The sequence below is a fragment of the Tyto alba genome, unplaced genomic scaffold (genome assembly GCF_018691265.1).
Source record: "Tyto alba isolate M040663 unplaced genomic scaffold, T.alba_DEE_v4.0 Super-Scaffold_27, whole genome shotgun sequence".
NCBI classification, from domain to species: domain Eukaryota; kingdom Metazoa; phylum Chordata; class Aves; order Strigiformes; family Tytonidae; genus Tyto; species Tyto alba.
The window spans coordinates 7,008,706-7,024,119 of NW_024881301.1; the positions used below are offsets into that span (position 1 = coordinate 7,008,706).

Consider the following 15,414-nt stretch of genomic DNA (forward strand, 5'->3'; position numbering starts at 1 on the left):
GGCTTCAGTCCCATGACTGTGGAGCCCAGCCCAAGGAGGTGACCCAAAGCTGGCATCTAGCCTAGAGCAATTAAATGACTGGACCAAATGGGTAATACCTTATTCCAAGATGAGTATTTGCTTTTTTCCACACGGCAATCTTCCATTATATCCCCTTTTTTCCTCTGTCTTTATGTGGGATGTGAGATATCAGGGGAGTTAGAGGTTGCAGTTCCATTAACTGGCTGGAGACATTACAATATATGGTATTTTCATTTGGTCTGCTATGAACTGTGCTTGCTTACAGGAGGTCTGCAGTGTATTTGCAGGCATGTAACGTATGACTCCAGTAGACATGTTTTAGAGGAGTGGAACTTGTTGTAGCACAGTGCCTACAAGACTGTGGAAAATGGGGGGGAACATTTAGACGATATGCCTTGAGTCTGCCTTCTTAATGGGCATGAAATAAAGAAGCAGGAAGTGTTCTGGGATGTGGAGAGACACATTTTCAGGCTAGTACAGGATACAAGTTGGGAGTATTATTGACCAACATCATAATGTTCCTTCCCCAGCAAGGAGGGCCCTAGTTCTATACCCTCATGATGAATTTCCAGCTTATTTGAACAGTTTGCTTATTTATCTTGGCCAAAGACCATACTGCAGTCATCTGGGCTAGACTACTGTAATGTACTCCTAATTGTTTCCCTTGAAATTGATCCGGAGCCTCTTTGGGTGGAAAGCTGATATATTAAAAAATACAGCCCCATCCATGTAGCTGTTCAAATTTTAATCCCCCAGTTCTTGGGCAGCAGCCTTGCACTCCATGTCCCTGTCTGGCAGTTGCTCGCAGTTGGACATAGTCGGCTTTCTCTCCCTGGGCTGAGTCAGGCGCGGGCCGAAGGCAAGTCTTTCTTGTCCTCGGTTGTGGAACTCCCTGCCAGAGCCCCTTGCTGGCTGCCTTTAAGGCAAGCTGCAAGCCCTGTTTATTTCAGTTGGCCTATCCATGACTGTTTTATGGGCTCCCTACCTTTGTTTTTGCATCTGCTACCCTTTTGTTTTTCCTCTAACTAGTCAGGAATTGAATCTTTTGGGGCTGGCAGGTCCCTTTTGAATTCTGTGTGTATAGCATATTGTAACATGCTATTAGATTTTGCTTTCTACTTTTACTGTTTTGCATTTGGCTCTTTATGCTACTTGGCTTGCAATTGGTGCTTTAGAAAAGATCAAATAAATATATAATTGTGTCAAGTCTTATTTTGTCTAAGAGGGTGAAATCCAGTATCCAAATATAGAAGAGTGTGTTTATGGGGAAACTTAGTACTGAGAGAATTAGAAAGAAAGCTCCAATTAGAAGGAAAGCTGATTCCATGCCGTTTGCAATGCCATGTTTTCTTTAAGAGAAAACTTCCACTGTAATTAGCAAGAAAGTGCAGCCTACCGGCCAATGCATTACCTAACACAGAGCCTGCTATTCAGTCTTAGAAATAGATGGTGCTTTTATATGCTCCTCTGGAGACTGACGATACTGTGAAGTCCAGTATCAGCAAAACAGAAGTCTAAACACAAGCAGAGTCAGGAAATCTTGTACAATAGATGATAAATAGTCATTTGGTTCTATGGCCACTTCAGGAGGAAGCGTGTAAATGTAATCGTAGAACACAATGGTCCGTGCTTCAAATACTAGAAATAAAGTGTCTGTTTTCCATCTTGCATCAAATGATTTGTTACATACATACCCGAACCCATGTAGATGCTGATGTTATTTTTGTTATGCTGGCTGCCAAGGGATCAACAGAAGTTCAGGTCTTTGTTCTAGAAACTGCATAGGAATCAGCAAAAAGACGTGCTTTACCTCACATTGAGATAAGTCTGATAACATCAACCAGGGGAATGAAACAACTAGGAGGAAGAGGAAGTAGCAGCCAAGTACTGTGTCGAAAAGCAAGGGTCTCAGCTCAAATATTGTCATCTGAAAATGGTTTATGGGCACTAAAACAGAGGAGTGAACCCAGGGGTAAGGTCATGCCACTTTTTTGAGCATTGGGAATCCAGGAAGTTACATACTATCCATCTAAGGAAGTTCCAGTTGTAAAATACTATCAAAACCCGAAACGTTTAGGGCAGCTTGGTCCTGTAAAACAGTAAAATTATTAATCACTTGACTAATCCACATTAATCAGTACAGCCTAGTAGCAAAATTATTAATCAGCTTGATGAACTGAGCAATCTTGCAAAGAAATGAGCCTACTTGGAATTTTAAAAATGGTAAAAGGTAGAGTGTAAAACAAAATGTCTGGAAAAGACGCAAAATCTCAAACCCAACATTATTTCTTATCTCACTGTTTCTATTTCATCCATCTCCAACAGGACCAAAAACTTTCATGCAAACAAGTGTTTGAAAAGCAAAGTATTCATTCTCAGTGTGTGAGAAATCTCTCCTTCCCCCACACAAAAACAGGGAGAAAAATAAAGCTAAAAAGGTAGACATGAGATGGGAGAGTGAGTGTTCGCTTCTTAATTGTGAGGAGGGTTGTTGTTAGGCTTTTAAGAGTAAAACATGTAAATGAGTACAGAAACAGCATTCAACATCCCACCAAAACATTTAAGATACATTGGAAGGTGGGGTAAGAGTCTGTGAGGCCTCAAGAAGCCTCAGGTGATTCAAGAGAATAACCTGGTGTGTGTAGCACTGCCATCCCACTGAAGCAAGGAAAAATAAGGCAAAGGGTAGTAAGTGTAGTTCAACCAGTATATTTCAGTACTGGAAGTAATAAATAATAATTGTCGGTCGGAGCTGAGTGCTTCATTGACAAGAACAAGATGATGATAACTAACTTGTCCCAGATGAAGAACAAAATCCATTTTTTGTAGATACATGAATGGCTAATTGAAAACGTGTGAACATCAACAATTATAGAATACAGAGAAGGGTCTTTCTGTTAGCTGTTAATGATATTTTCACGCCCTCAAAACACATATTGTCTTTACATTCCCTTCAAGGAGTGGCACAGTGCTCTGCTGTCTTCAGACACTTGTGCCTTTTGTGGCTCTCCAGGCTGGAAATGTTCAGAACCTGAAGAAAAGGTGGCAGTGGTTCTGCCAAGGAAGGACCACTGCTTTCTAGAGCAGGTTGATGACAGAGGCTATTGAGTCCTTACAGAGAATTGTTTGTCTTCTGGTTTTAGATGGCTTTAATTCCTCCAAATTGCTCCTTGAATAATAGGAAAAAGGCAATTTGAATTTCAGTGACAGATTGGACATAACAGGTTGCAACTATTAGGTCTAATTTTACCATACTGAGAAATAAAATTGCCTAAACATAAACATCGATCACTGATGCAGTAAATTAATTTGTACAGAAAAAGTAGTTTAACTGCAGTGCACATTAAACATAGAAAATTTTCAAAATTACAGCTCTCTGAATTAATTTGTATACTTGTTTACTTGTTAAAAGCAAAGCGTAACTTCTTTTTCTTTTTTTTTTTTTTTTTGACTTCCTCTTTGTGACTTGAAATTGTGAAAAGAAAGGACAGTCATTGATTGTCCAAAAAAGACCAATAGAGCTCTGCAGCGGTGGATGTAACAAGTTTGGGGTTTTTTTGTTTCTGAACAGGTTAATAGAATTACTAAAGACCTCTTTGAATTATTGTTTAATTCTAGCAAGCAAATTCAGCATTTTAATAGGCTTGAATTATGTTTTGTTAAGAATTGGTGGTGTGAAGTAATTAAAAAATTTTACGATTCGGTTCAGCAATGAGTTTACATTCAAGTGTGTCCTCAGGCTTATTTAAACTGTTGAAATCTTCCAAACTGTTTCATAAAAAATGTTACATGTATCTTCTTCCTTCTACTACTGTCTCTTTTCAAAAAATCTGCTCATACTACTAGCCCACATTTTTATATGGTATCTAGAGACTTAACATAGATGCTGGCCAACTTTTCTTTATTCTGGCAATTGCTATTTTTAATATGCTTAATGTTTGGTAAAATGAAAAAGAATATACCTTTCTTATTTTAAGCCACGGCTATAATGTTACTGATCATATGCAATCACAAGTATGTATATAAGCTCTATAAAGGTTGCCTAAGTCACACTGGAACAGGATCTGCCAATGTGGCTTATTTTGATGGTATCTGCTGTCTACTGTTTTCAAGGACAGTAGTTCGATTCAAATACAATTCTGATAAGTGGCAGGTTTTCATGTCTTTAATACCCTGACAAGGGCATCACTCTCAAGAGAGGGAGGTGAAACCATTTGGATGAGAATTTCTTCCCCTCTCCTTTGTGCTGACACACGAAGATAATGGACAATTAATAGCAAACCTTCTCTGCAGGGATAGTCTAGGGTTATCACTAATAAAAGTGCTCATGAAATGTTTAGACACAAAAAGGAGAGAAAAAATAAACAAAAAAGTAGAAAGCAGGACCAGCACAAGGCTTAATATTCAATTACATGGTTTCTCACCTGAAATTACGAAGAATGATTTTTCAGTAGCAGCAGCTGTAACTTTTGAGACCTGGTTCACCACTCAGGACATCGGGCAATGGACAAGAGGAATATGGCCACTTGTATCTTTGTGGTAAGCGAGAAAGCTGTCTTGTGCATTTGCTGTTAGCAGGGCTGACTGCTCTTAGTTACTAATCATGTTGCGCTGTAAAGTTTACTCTGGTAGGATATGGAGGACAGGTCTAAATAAACTGCCTCTTCACCTTATCTTCTGATCCTAGAACAGGATGCTCTCTAGGCTCACCTTCAGTCTCATTGCTTCCATTTAGACTGTAAGTGGGATTACTTTCCTTTTCTGGCTCTCTGTGTGTGCACTTCCCCTTGCTCTGGGGGAAAGATGATTTACAAATTGTGAATCTATGCAGCTCTCAGTTTTTCATTTTCTGGGTGATCTCAGCAACTCTCAGATGTTCCCAGAACAGTCCGCCACCCCTGAGGTCACCTGGAGAAGGAGTTGCTGGAGGTCAGCAGAGCACTGCTCACACTTACAAGTCAACAGGCAGACTGCCTTAGGGATTATTACAGTGGCTGTACCTGGGCACCAGATTTAGCAACTGATGATGTGATTGTGTGCCTCTGTTGTCCAAGTAAACAGAGAAAAGACGTAGGATGTTTCCTGAAGTTAGACAAACCAAAGATTAGTCTAAACTGAGAGTGGAACAGGTTAACTGATCTTTCACTACCCTAGGCTTTCATTTGTCCCTAGCAGCACTGAGCTGTCAATACAGTGTACAGCTACTGATAAGTATGGGTTCTCCTCAGCCTGAAGAGATCTGTCTGATAAGATAAGATGGCCTTAAAAAAGAGAGAGAGAGAAAGTACGTTAACTGCTTTGACTGCAAAATACCCCCTGGTAGCCAGAGATAAGACACCTTGAGCTGCTCAGAAGACCTTAGACAGGATGTAAATGAAGCCAATAAAAAAAAAAAAAATCATTTCAAATCCAGCCGCTATTCTGCTCTACTCTTATTTCCAGCTCTGACAGCAGAAGGCTTAATTTACTGTATTTCACACCAGGCTTCTATTCTGCACTGAGGAAGCTACAAAGGGTTGTTTTAGATACAGGCTTTAACAAAGCGGAGATCTCTTTATTTCTAGAGAGGCCTCTATTTCAGACAGTTAATCACGAGTTTCAGCAGGCTTTGGTGAATGGAAATTATACAGAAGAGAAGGAAAATGCTGCCTTTTGCAAAGAATTTCCCCTTCTTTTTTATAATTAAATCACCCCAACCCCCCTGTATTAATGTGAAAGGACTGAATGAAGCATATATATTTTAAATGCAACCCTTAGCTTGCAAAATTCCACATAGAGGGACTGATGTTCTGCAAGATAGGAAGACAGTAGGTGTGACAGTTTACATGTGACAGCTTCATAGTAGGATTTGGTCTTCTGACTGTTCCGAACTGGGAAATTCATTAGGTTCCCCTTACAGTCTAGATAGCCTGTAAATTAGTGGAAGCCACACATCTAACAACCTGTGCTTATCCCATGCCATAGACATCCACATGTGTCCCCATTCAAGAAACCTGGAGAAAATGAGGGTCAGGGAGAAAGGGCCGTATTGTCTCGCATGGCATTTTGACTACAGTGAAAAAGTTCTTAAGACATGCTGCCCCCAGTGTGACTGTGCTGCACTAGCATGAGTGTAAGCATTTGTCTGCCATTCTGAGCACTGACTTAGTTTAGAAACCAAGGTTACCTTTGCTTGGGGACATCACTTTTAACAGCTGTGCGGCTCATCTGCACTAACAGCCAGATCTAAAGGAAGGGAGCCGAAAATGTTATGAAGATGGACTATAAGAAGCTAAACAAAATCGGTTACCCAAAACCTACCTCTCTGGATTCACCTCAGTTTAGTAGGCCCCTCTTTTTTTCATGAAAGGTTTCTCAGGAATCTGTGGTTTGACAGTCTGTGCAAACCACCCTAGTGTGAGCATTGGGGTACCCATCGTCTTTGATCAGCTCGCTGCACAGAGAGCATCGTACTAAGCCCAGGACATGGTGGGCACTTTCAGCACAAAGTGCTGTGTTCCTGTCTGCCCTATGTAGGGGGGGCCAGGTAGGTAGAGTATCAAGTAGCATGAGGTCTTGGTTCAGTTCCCTCAGCATCCTGGGGGGATTCAAAGCCACGTTTCCTGCCTCTGAGCAGAGGGTCTTCAGTTGTCCAGAGATCTTTTCCCATGGAAGCTGGGCTTGCTGGAGCAAAGAGTATACTATTCATAGGGCTGGTAGGAGCACATCTGAGGAGGAACTGTTAGCCTACTGAGGACACTCATTTAGTCCAGGGGTTCTTGCAGTCTGGAACTTGTGCTTAGGTTTATTTTTGTTTTCATCCAGTGCCTCTTTAATGTATAAAGAGCCCAGTACTCCCCTCTCCCAGCTGAGTGCCCAAGCTGCGAGGTTGCAGACCTTTTCCTGGTCCCCCCCCCAGAGCCCCATGAATCCTGCTTTCTTTGCTTCTTTCTTAGGCTCCTGGAGACACCTAGGTCCCTTTGCAGATCTAGGTCCAGGAGTTTTCACCTGTGTAAATAAGACCGCCACCACATCTCTGTCATTCTTAGAAATAAGCAATTCTGTGTTTATTTACTGTATTTAATTCTAGCACACTGTAAAATAACACTGATATGTTTTTGAAAGCATTAACTGCCTGTATTGCTTTCGCTTGATCTTAATTTCCTTTTACTTCCCATTTCCTATAAAAGTTCTTGCGATATCTTTGGGCTTCTTTCAGATGCAATTATTTACTCCTTCTTTCTCCCCACCCTATATTCCTTTCTTTTGGTTCTTCACACATTGCCCTCCTTCTTTTCTTTTTCCTAGTTTAGCCCCTTCCAAAGTGTGTCTTGCTGTTGCTGTTCTGATCTGGAGGCAATGAAGCAGTGAACTGGGGTGGTTGAGACATAGGCATGGGTGTGAGGGACAAGCATACATGAGAAAAAAAGAGGGGAGGCAGCCAAGTGTGAGGTACACCTGCAGCAATCCCTGCAGGCCTTCCTGATTAAACTCTAGATTAACTGAAAGAAGGACGATACTCAAATAAGGACCTAAGGTGGTGCTTGACATCTCTGGGGTTTCAGCCTGCAAATCCTGCCCAGGGGCTCCATCTTTTGTCTGAGCCTCCAGCTAGGGAGGTTTTGACAGCCTGCCCTTCTCCCGGTGGGGTCCTGGGGCTGTGTGGGAATGGGGACTTGGAAGGCAGCTGTGAAGCAGGGTCTCCTTCAGCTCTCAGGTTCCAAGCCTCAGGACCGTTTGATTTTGGGAAGGAAAGAGAAAGAACGACGCCTCTCTGACTTCAGACACACTCCCACACTGGGAAAGAAAGAAGAAGTCATCTCATTTTAATACCTGTATGCCACTGGAAAGTTACTTTGATAACTGGGACTGTGTTATAGGGGCTGCTGTCTCTGAGGCTTCTGTACACTTCGGCAGCTTTCAAAAGGAGCTGCAGTGCAGGGCGAGATTGGAGGGAAAGGGTTTCTGATCCCACTCATGGTGTTGCCTGGGGAGAGCATGACCCAGTGAAAGCAGAATGCAGAGGGAAGTATTGGAGTCCAGTGAAGAACCTGAACTGTTATCCCCTAGTCATTTGCTGTTCTTAATAAGCAGTACAAATACAGTTATCAGCACAACAAATTATAATGATTATTTTCTAGCAAAGACCTGATTGACTGAATCACTACTTCTAGTGCATGAGGTTGTTAATATACAGATTCTTAGGAGATCATTATTATGTGCAAGTTTGCTAGAATATTTGAATGGGCTTTTTGCTCTTCCATTATCCTGATTCTAAATGTAATTATTCTCAAGGTGATATTTTCTGACCCTAGATTCAGATGGAACCAGCCTGGTGGTCTCTGACTCATACTGTACAAACAAACAACTACTAAAAGAAACAGCAACTTAACAGCGGAAGAAATACAGTGTAAATGTGTTTGTCACATTTAAGCAGTGGACAAATGAGCTAATTTGAATCGCTTAGTGCTTGTATAGTCACAACTAAACAACCCCTGTAAATTAATTGTGTGACATGTGATTCCCAATTATGTAAAGCAGTATAATAAGCTTTGAGGATGGTGACTGTCATTAGTTATATGTACAGGACTGTGGAAAATTACTTATTCTTTCTCTTTGCCTAGAGAGACACAAAATACCAGCTTCCTCAAACAAGCCGAGGGCAGCTCTGTTTTCTTCCAGTTGCAAATTGGGTTTTTTGTATGATTTGAAAGGTGGAGCAGAATGTGAACTGCTTACATTTTCTTTAATTTGGCTGTAGAAGATGGAATTCATTGGGCTCCGTCTGTTCAAATGAACTTTAAGCAACAATCAAGGAAAACATTTATGCTCCTCTCTACATATGTAATAGTAATATGTCTTCTGAAGAAGACATAATGGAACTGGAGGCTTAGGTTACCTTAGGAGAGCAATACAGGAATGTTAACTACTTATGTAGGCATTAAAGGCATTTTATAAAAGCAAGCAAGTTTTTCCTGCAAGGTATTAAAGTGACTTATTTGTTGTTTCTAGGAGCTGCCTTTCTTCTGGTTATGAAATTTAAAATGGGGAAACCTCCCTACCAGCTGTCTCAGTTCTGTTGCTCAGGATCCCCTGTATGTGTATCCCCCTGTAATCTAACTGTTAATGCATTTAATTGGTGCTCCCAAAGCACTTTTGAAATATTGATAGATTTTAAAAAACATCTGTAAATTATAAATAATTTTTAAAGTCCACATTTATCTTTGGAATGCCCATTACAGAGTATTAGTTTTCAAGCCATTTAATAAGTTATGAGATGAATGAGTGAGTTTACCGTGGGGTCACTGGTGTGAAAGAAATGCAATGGTTATATTAAAGTTGCAGCTTTTAGAAAACTGTGTACATTTCTATTGAAAGTAAACAGAGAATATTATGTAATAATGTATATTTTATAAGTTACTTTAAAGGCTATCACTACCTGCTAATTCTATCAAAAACTTCAAAATGTTAGTTTGTTTTAGTGACACACAGGCTAGGCCATCACTGAAGTCATGTTAATGCTTAAACACTATCATTTGATCTTCTAGTTATTTAGATCTATTCAGCACACAGCACAATATTGTTTTATTTCAGCAATATCTAACCTCTTCATTTACTATTTATTCACACCTGCATATTCCCCTAGGATTCCTTATCTCATTTTCAAGGTAGCCCTGCAGACAATTAGTGGTGGTAATAATATAAAATGTGTCCAGCACTAAAACCTGAAACAGCCATTACAAGTAAACTATATGATATATAATAACCACTCCACTCAATTACCTGCACAAAAATGCAAGGATTTAAAACTGTGGAGCTCTATCATACATCCAGTTAACTGACCTACCTACCTGCTATTTAGTCCTTCCTTTCTTACAATTCAAATTCTATCTTGCAGCAGGCCGTCTGGTAAATTAGCAAAGCTGTATGTTTGTGTGTGTTGTCCATCCCTTTCAATACGTTAGTATGAGCACGTATATGTGTACTCAGTGGTATATGAACAGGTCTTTGGCTGGTGGTGGGGAAAGAAGTAATAACTACACAGCAATTCAATGCATAGATGTGCATTCATAATCCATTTGCCTGTGGCAGTATGTAGTAGATGTGTTTATGTGCTGCTGCCTGGTATACTTGATTTGTCATTTTTAGTATTTATTCCCATCCTATGTAACCCGTTGTTATAAATTTTGTACCTGTTAAAGAAACCTTGCAGATGGGGTCCTGGGGGATAGTTTGTGACCGGTCTGCTGTTACCATTAGGGGGGCAAAGTAGCAAGAATGCATCAGCAGGACCCAGAGCTGAGGGTGTCTGTCCAGCTAAACCGCTGGGCTTTCTCTTTGGTCGGGTCCAGCAGCTTAAGCATTTTGCCAGCTTTGTGTTTCAGGGGGTGAAAGGATTTTTCTTGCAGGGATGGCTCAGACCTGGGAGATACGGGTTCTGTTTCCTCCTTTGCACAGATTACATTTGTAACCTGAGGCAAGCTGCTCCAGCCTGTCTGTGCCTTGAGTTACTTGATCAGCAAAATGGGGAAAATAGAAAACTGCTGCTTACAGGATATTGAAAATATTAATTTGTTCATTTTTGTAAACTCTGTTCTATCAGAGGAACCTTATGTATTATGGCACATAAAGGTTTGCTGACATTTGCTTTAGGAATGTGGCCATTTGTCTAGTGGCAGCAAAAACATGTTTAAATCATACAGAAAAATAAGGCATGATAAAGCAAGTGCCCTGAAGCATATTCCAGCCAAAGCATGCACATGTCATAAAACTTCCTGGTGACTAAGTGACGTTTTTCTGAAGCAGTACTGTTAATTCAGTCAGCAGCACTAGGGATAAGATCACTTTTAAGACCTCACGACTACTGGAGTTGGCACATGAGTGGCTGGCTGCTAACTCCACAGAGGTGCTTTTGTGCTCAGATGCTTTCCCCTTCCTCCCTCCCCTTTCGTGGGATAACTCCTTCTGGTATTACTTCACTTTTCTGTTAGTGAGCACTTTCCCCCATAAATATGACTGAACAGGTGTTACTCTGCTACTAACTGAGTTTCCAGCTGTCCTCCTCCAACACAGACCAGGCAAAATCTGTTGTTTCGTCCTATTAGACAGACTAGAGAACTATCAAGCCTGAGATGGAGGTCTTCCTCGCAGGATACAGTAGTTTTGTTGCCAGAAGATGGTCAGGAAGGCCTGGCTGGCTAACAAAGACAGTCCTTCAGCTGCTGGGTGTAGTTCCAGTTTTGCATCCCCTTTGGCAGCAGCACAGAGACTGCTGCAGTGTGGCCAGCCAGCAAAATTAGGAAATAAGGACCTCTTTTATTTACTCAGGCTGCTGAATCATGGGCATTCCTGTCTGCTTGGAGAAAAGTCAGGCAGCTCTACTTTCCACTGGAAGTCTCAGGAGTGCTTGGTACTTTCATCTCAGAGTGTTCACACACTTGTTTTAATGTACTTTATGGAAATGGTGAAACTCAGCAAGTACAGTTGGTGTAGAAAAACATCTGCACTAACTATTCACACACATTTGCATCTTTAAATAGACTTTTAGGCCTTGTAGCTGATTTTCAGCAAAGGTTTTTGGTTGTGAGTGCTAGAGCTTTCTTAGAGTCAGCGAGTGTGAAGTGACTGGTTCCAAAAATTAAAAATTTACATGGACATGTTAAGTGCATTCCATTGAAACTCAGAATACTTGCCATAACACAAAAAAGGCATTTACAGTAAGTAGCACTTAGTGAATGCAGAAGGAAAAGGAAAAAAAAAAAAAAAAAAGTCGATACAGAAAATATATTTTAAAACTCCATAAACACTCTGTCAAATACCTGGAGCCCAATTCTGCCCTCAGACAGATGTGTACCATTCCTGGGGACTTGTATGTGTGCATCTGAATTTGGTCCAGAGTATTTTAAAACATCTTGTTACAACATTAAAAATCAGTATTTGTAATGTTGACGTAGCTTGGTGGGTAGGTGTCTGCAGATTTATATACACGTGGCAGTATGCAGAGTAGCAACAAACTGCATTTTCTGTGAGAGCAATCGGCAAAAGAGTATGGGTTTGAAGTCCTTTACCGCAACAGCAGGTCAGACTTTACCCCCAGCACAGAGCTGGCTCTGTGGGAAGCACCCTTGGGAAAGCAGGAGTGGAGTCCACACCCCGAGCCTGCGGGGTTCGCTGTGGGGACCTTCCTCTTAGCTCCTCCATCACAGCTTTGGGTGCCCACCGGGTCGGCTTCCTAACGCCCGCGCACGTGGAGTAGCCTCAGCGCAGGGTAGCAAGCTGCAGATCACTGCTGTTTTGTAGAAGATGCTCTTAGTGGTTACATGTTAATGCTATGGGGCAGCATCTTTGTGGGGAAGGGTGGGGAGGTGACAGGAGAGGCAATGTCGTCACTCATGTCCTGCTGTAGCAGTAGTCACCCTTAGTCCAGGTTTCCGTCTCGATCGCCATCCCCAGGTCCGTTCCCAGGCAGGCCCTGAGCTCACCGGGAGCTTTAGTCCACCACACACAGCGTTCCCAGTGCTCAGGTGGGGGTCTGCACAGCAACAGTCACCGCAGCGAAACGTTGCCCTTGTCGCAGAAGGAGGGTTTCAAAAGTCCTCCTGCGGGTCGCTGGCGGGCGCCCGGCCGGGCTTGGGGAGCCCTTTGTGTGAGCGCAGCCCAGGGGCCCTCCTTCCGCTGCCCCTTCCACGCCGGCTCTCCCCCGCCCGCCGTGCCGGGGGGGAGCTGGGGAAGCGTGGGGGCCGCATTGTTAGGCCCGTACTCAGGAAAATCCTGTTGTCCTCAGCCATGCGCGGGGCGGAATTCCCCCTGCCTTGCGGGTTCTTCTGTGGCTCTGAGAGATTGAGAGGTTTTCACATTTCGAGCTAAAAGGGTGCGAGTCGGACTTGTAAGTGGTTTGCTCTTCTCCTTTTTGCACAAAGGGAATTACTCTGCAGAATTATTGTGGGCTCAGATTAAAAGACGCAACAGCAAAGCGACACGCAGAAACATTTATATTTGCCAGTCGGAAAGTAAGAACTGGCTCTGTGCTGTGGTTACGCTATTCCCCCTCTGCTTTCCTTACCTTCTATAAAAGCAGAGGAGACACCCCCGAGCAAAGAGGGAGAATTGGATGGTTGAAAGGGGCTGCCATTGCTTATGCCGTGGTCACACTCAGCGCTTGATCCCGACCCTGGTGCCAGCCCGACGGCCTGCTGAGATCCACGAGCCAGGGGGAATAGTTATATAATAGGTAAAATCAGGCAGGCAGTGGCCACAAAAAAGGAAATGATTTACTACTGTGTCAGTGATGATAACACTATTTATAATAGTTACTATGTATTCCTCTAAACATTTATACAATAATATATCATTTCTGTGTAGGATATACATTTTAATGCTAAATTTGGTTACAAGATATGTTGCCTAGGCAGTCACATACTATTTTTCTTCACTCAGTTGCTTGACATAAATTCCTGTTTATCTGCCAGCAGTGGTTGTATGTCAGAAATATATTTGATTTTTAAAGGACAAAAGGTTTCTCCACTTAAAAGACCTGGCTGAAAAAAATCACTTAAAATAAAATTTTAAAATGTGGAAAAAAATTAACATCCTTTTCTGTAAATAGTTGTTCCACTGTTTTGACCATATCCAGTTTTAGAGTAAAACCCAGCAATTTGGAAGGGCAGTACACAGATTTACATTAAAAGTTTCCTGTGACTATTGCAGTCATTAATATACCAATTTAAAAACTCAACTGGCTGGTATTATTTTGTATGTATGTCAGTGAGTAACTTTACTTCAGTACATGGGGGTATCATTTTAGCAGATGGCAGTACTTTTGCTGGAAGGGAGGATTTTTATTTTCCAATTTTTATCTTGAAAAACCAAACAACTTTGTTTTCAGTTCAAAGACATGGCACTTGGGCTAGGGTTGGGGTTTATTATTTAAATATATACCATTAGTACAGATTGGTATGTAGGTAAATACAGTTATATATTGCGTGCATGCGCAAAAGGTGTATGTAATTTGTGAAGCCCTCCTCTTCAAGACGTAAACAAGAGGATAAAAACCCGTGCAGTTTCCAACTTATCCTGAAAAGCATTGTGTCAATGGGCAGGCATCCAGCAATGGTGTTTGGTTGTTTTCTCAGAGTTAGATGGCTGCCATCTGGCATTGATAGTGAGATGGTGTTGTCATCAGTTTCTAGATGCAGGAAAGGAATGAATCCTCATCTGTTTCCTGTGGATAAGCAAGAGGTTGATAATCTAGTAAAATCTTGTTACCTTAAAGAAAGCAGGCTTGGAATTTGTTTACATAATATAGGCCAGCTCTAACTTTTATGTTGGTGTAGTAAATTTCTTGAGAGAGGTCTGAAGATGTTAAGAAACTTACTGCTTGGCAAGAATACCTTAAGAAAGACATTTTTCAAGAGGTTTATCCTGACTTTTTCTGTTCTGTTACTGTAGTCAGTTTTACTTTTAAAATGAAAACAACCCCAAGCATTGCCCCTGGAAAGGAACAGAAGGATTATTTGATGTAGAGTGGTCTTTCAAGCATTCTTTTAATATTTTTAAAGAAGTTTTAGGTTAAGATAAGTATGATCATTGTAGTGTTGTAATCTACATTTAAAATAAAAGGTGCAGAAACTGTACAGCACATCTGTTTAAAAAAATACTTACAGCTTGCCCTGTCTAGAGATGAAGTAGTATCATGGATAATTAGTTCAGTTTATTATCTGGCTAGCACTTCTGTTTTGTCTTTTCTTTGTTACTCATAAATCTTTCAACTTTTACCAAAATTGTTTATCATTTTTCCTGTTTCCAGTTTTTTACAAGTTGCTTTGTCTGTGATCACCTCACAGTACAGGTTCTGCTGGGCTGAGGAAGTTCAGCTGGCTGAGGCCTTTGCAAAAAGGAAGAAATGGTGGGCAACCTCTTGAACTTAAAAAGGAAAAAAAAAAATGCTGTTCACAACTGACCCTTTTGAAACTTTCTCATTTTCCTTGATCCTGGCTGTTGGTTTGTTAGTTTGTTTTGAACATTTAATGATCCAGCTGCCAGCTTTCAGTAACTGAATTGTATTGTTACTGGAGAAATCTGGTTGCACTTTATTAGAGAAAACATCACTGTTTATACTGTTGTCCTGTTCCTCCCCTGTAATTTTTCCTATTATTGTTTAGAATAACACCCAAGTCTCTCTCAGTAATAGCCTATAAAAGATTTCTGTGTTCACAATCAACTTCAAGGGAAAAAAAAAAAAAACTGTGACAAAGCGGGGGGAATCTGTTCATTAAATATTAGGCATGTGGGTTGACTGTATTATTTTTAAATCATTCCTGTGATATTTTCTCCTTTCCTTTGACTCTTCAGATGCTCACAAAATATGCAAATCATTTTACAATGGATACAAAAGAAACATTCAATATATTAAAA

At 41.1% G+C, this 15,414-nt stretch overlaps 1 protein-coding gene across 9 annotated transcripts in view; it reads left to right on the top strand.

Annotated features, from left to right (window-relative positions):
- ZNF521 (zinc finger protein 521) overlaps positions 1-15,414 on the top strand; it is a 235,603-nt gene that overhangs the window by 79,359 nt on the left and 140,830 nt on the right. The gene's annotated exons all lie outside the window — the stretch shown is intronic.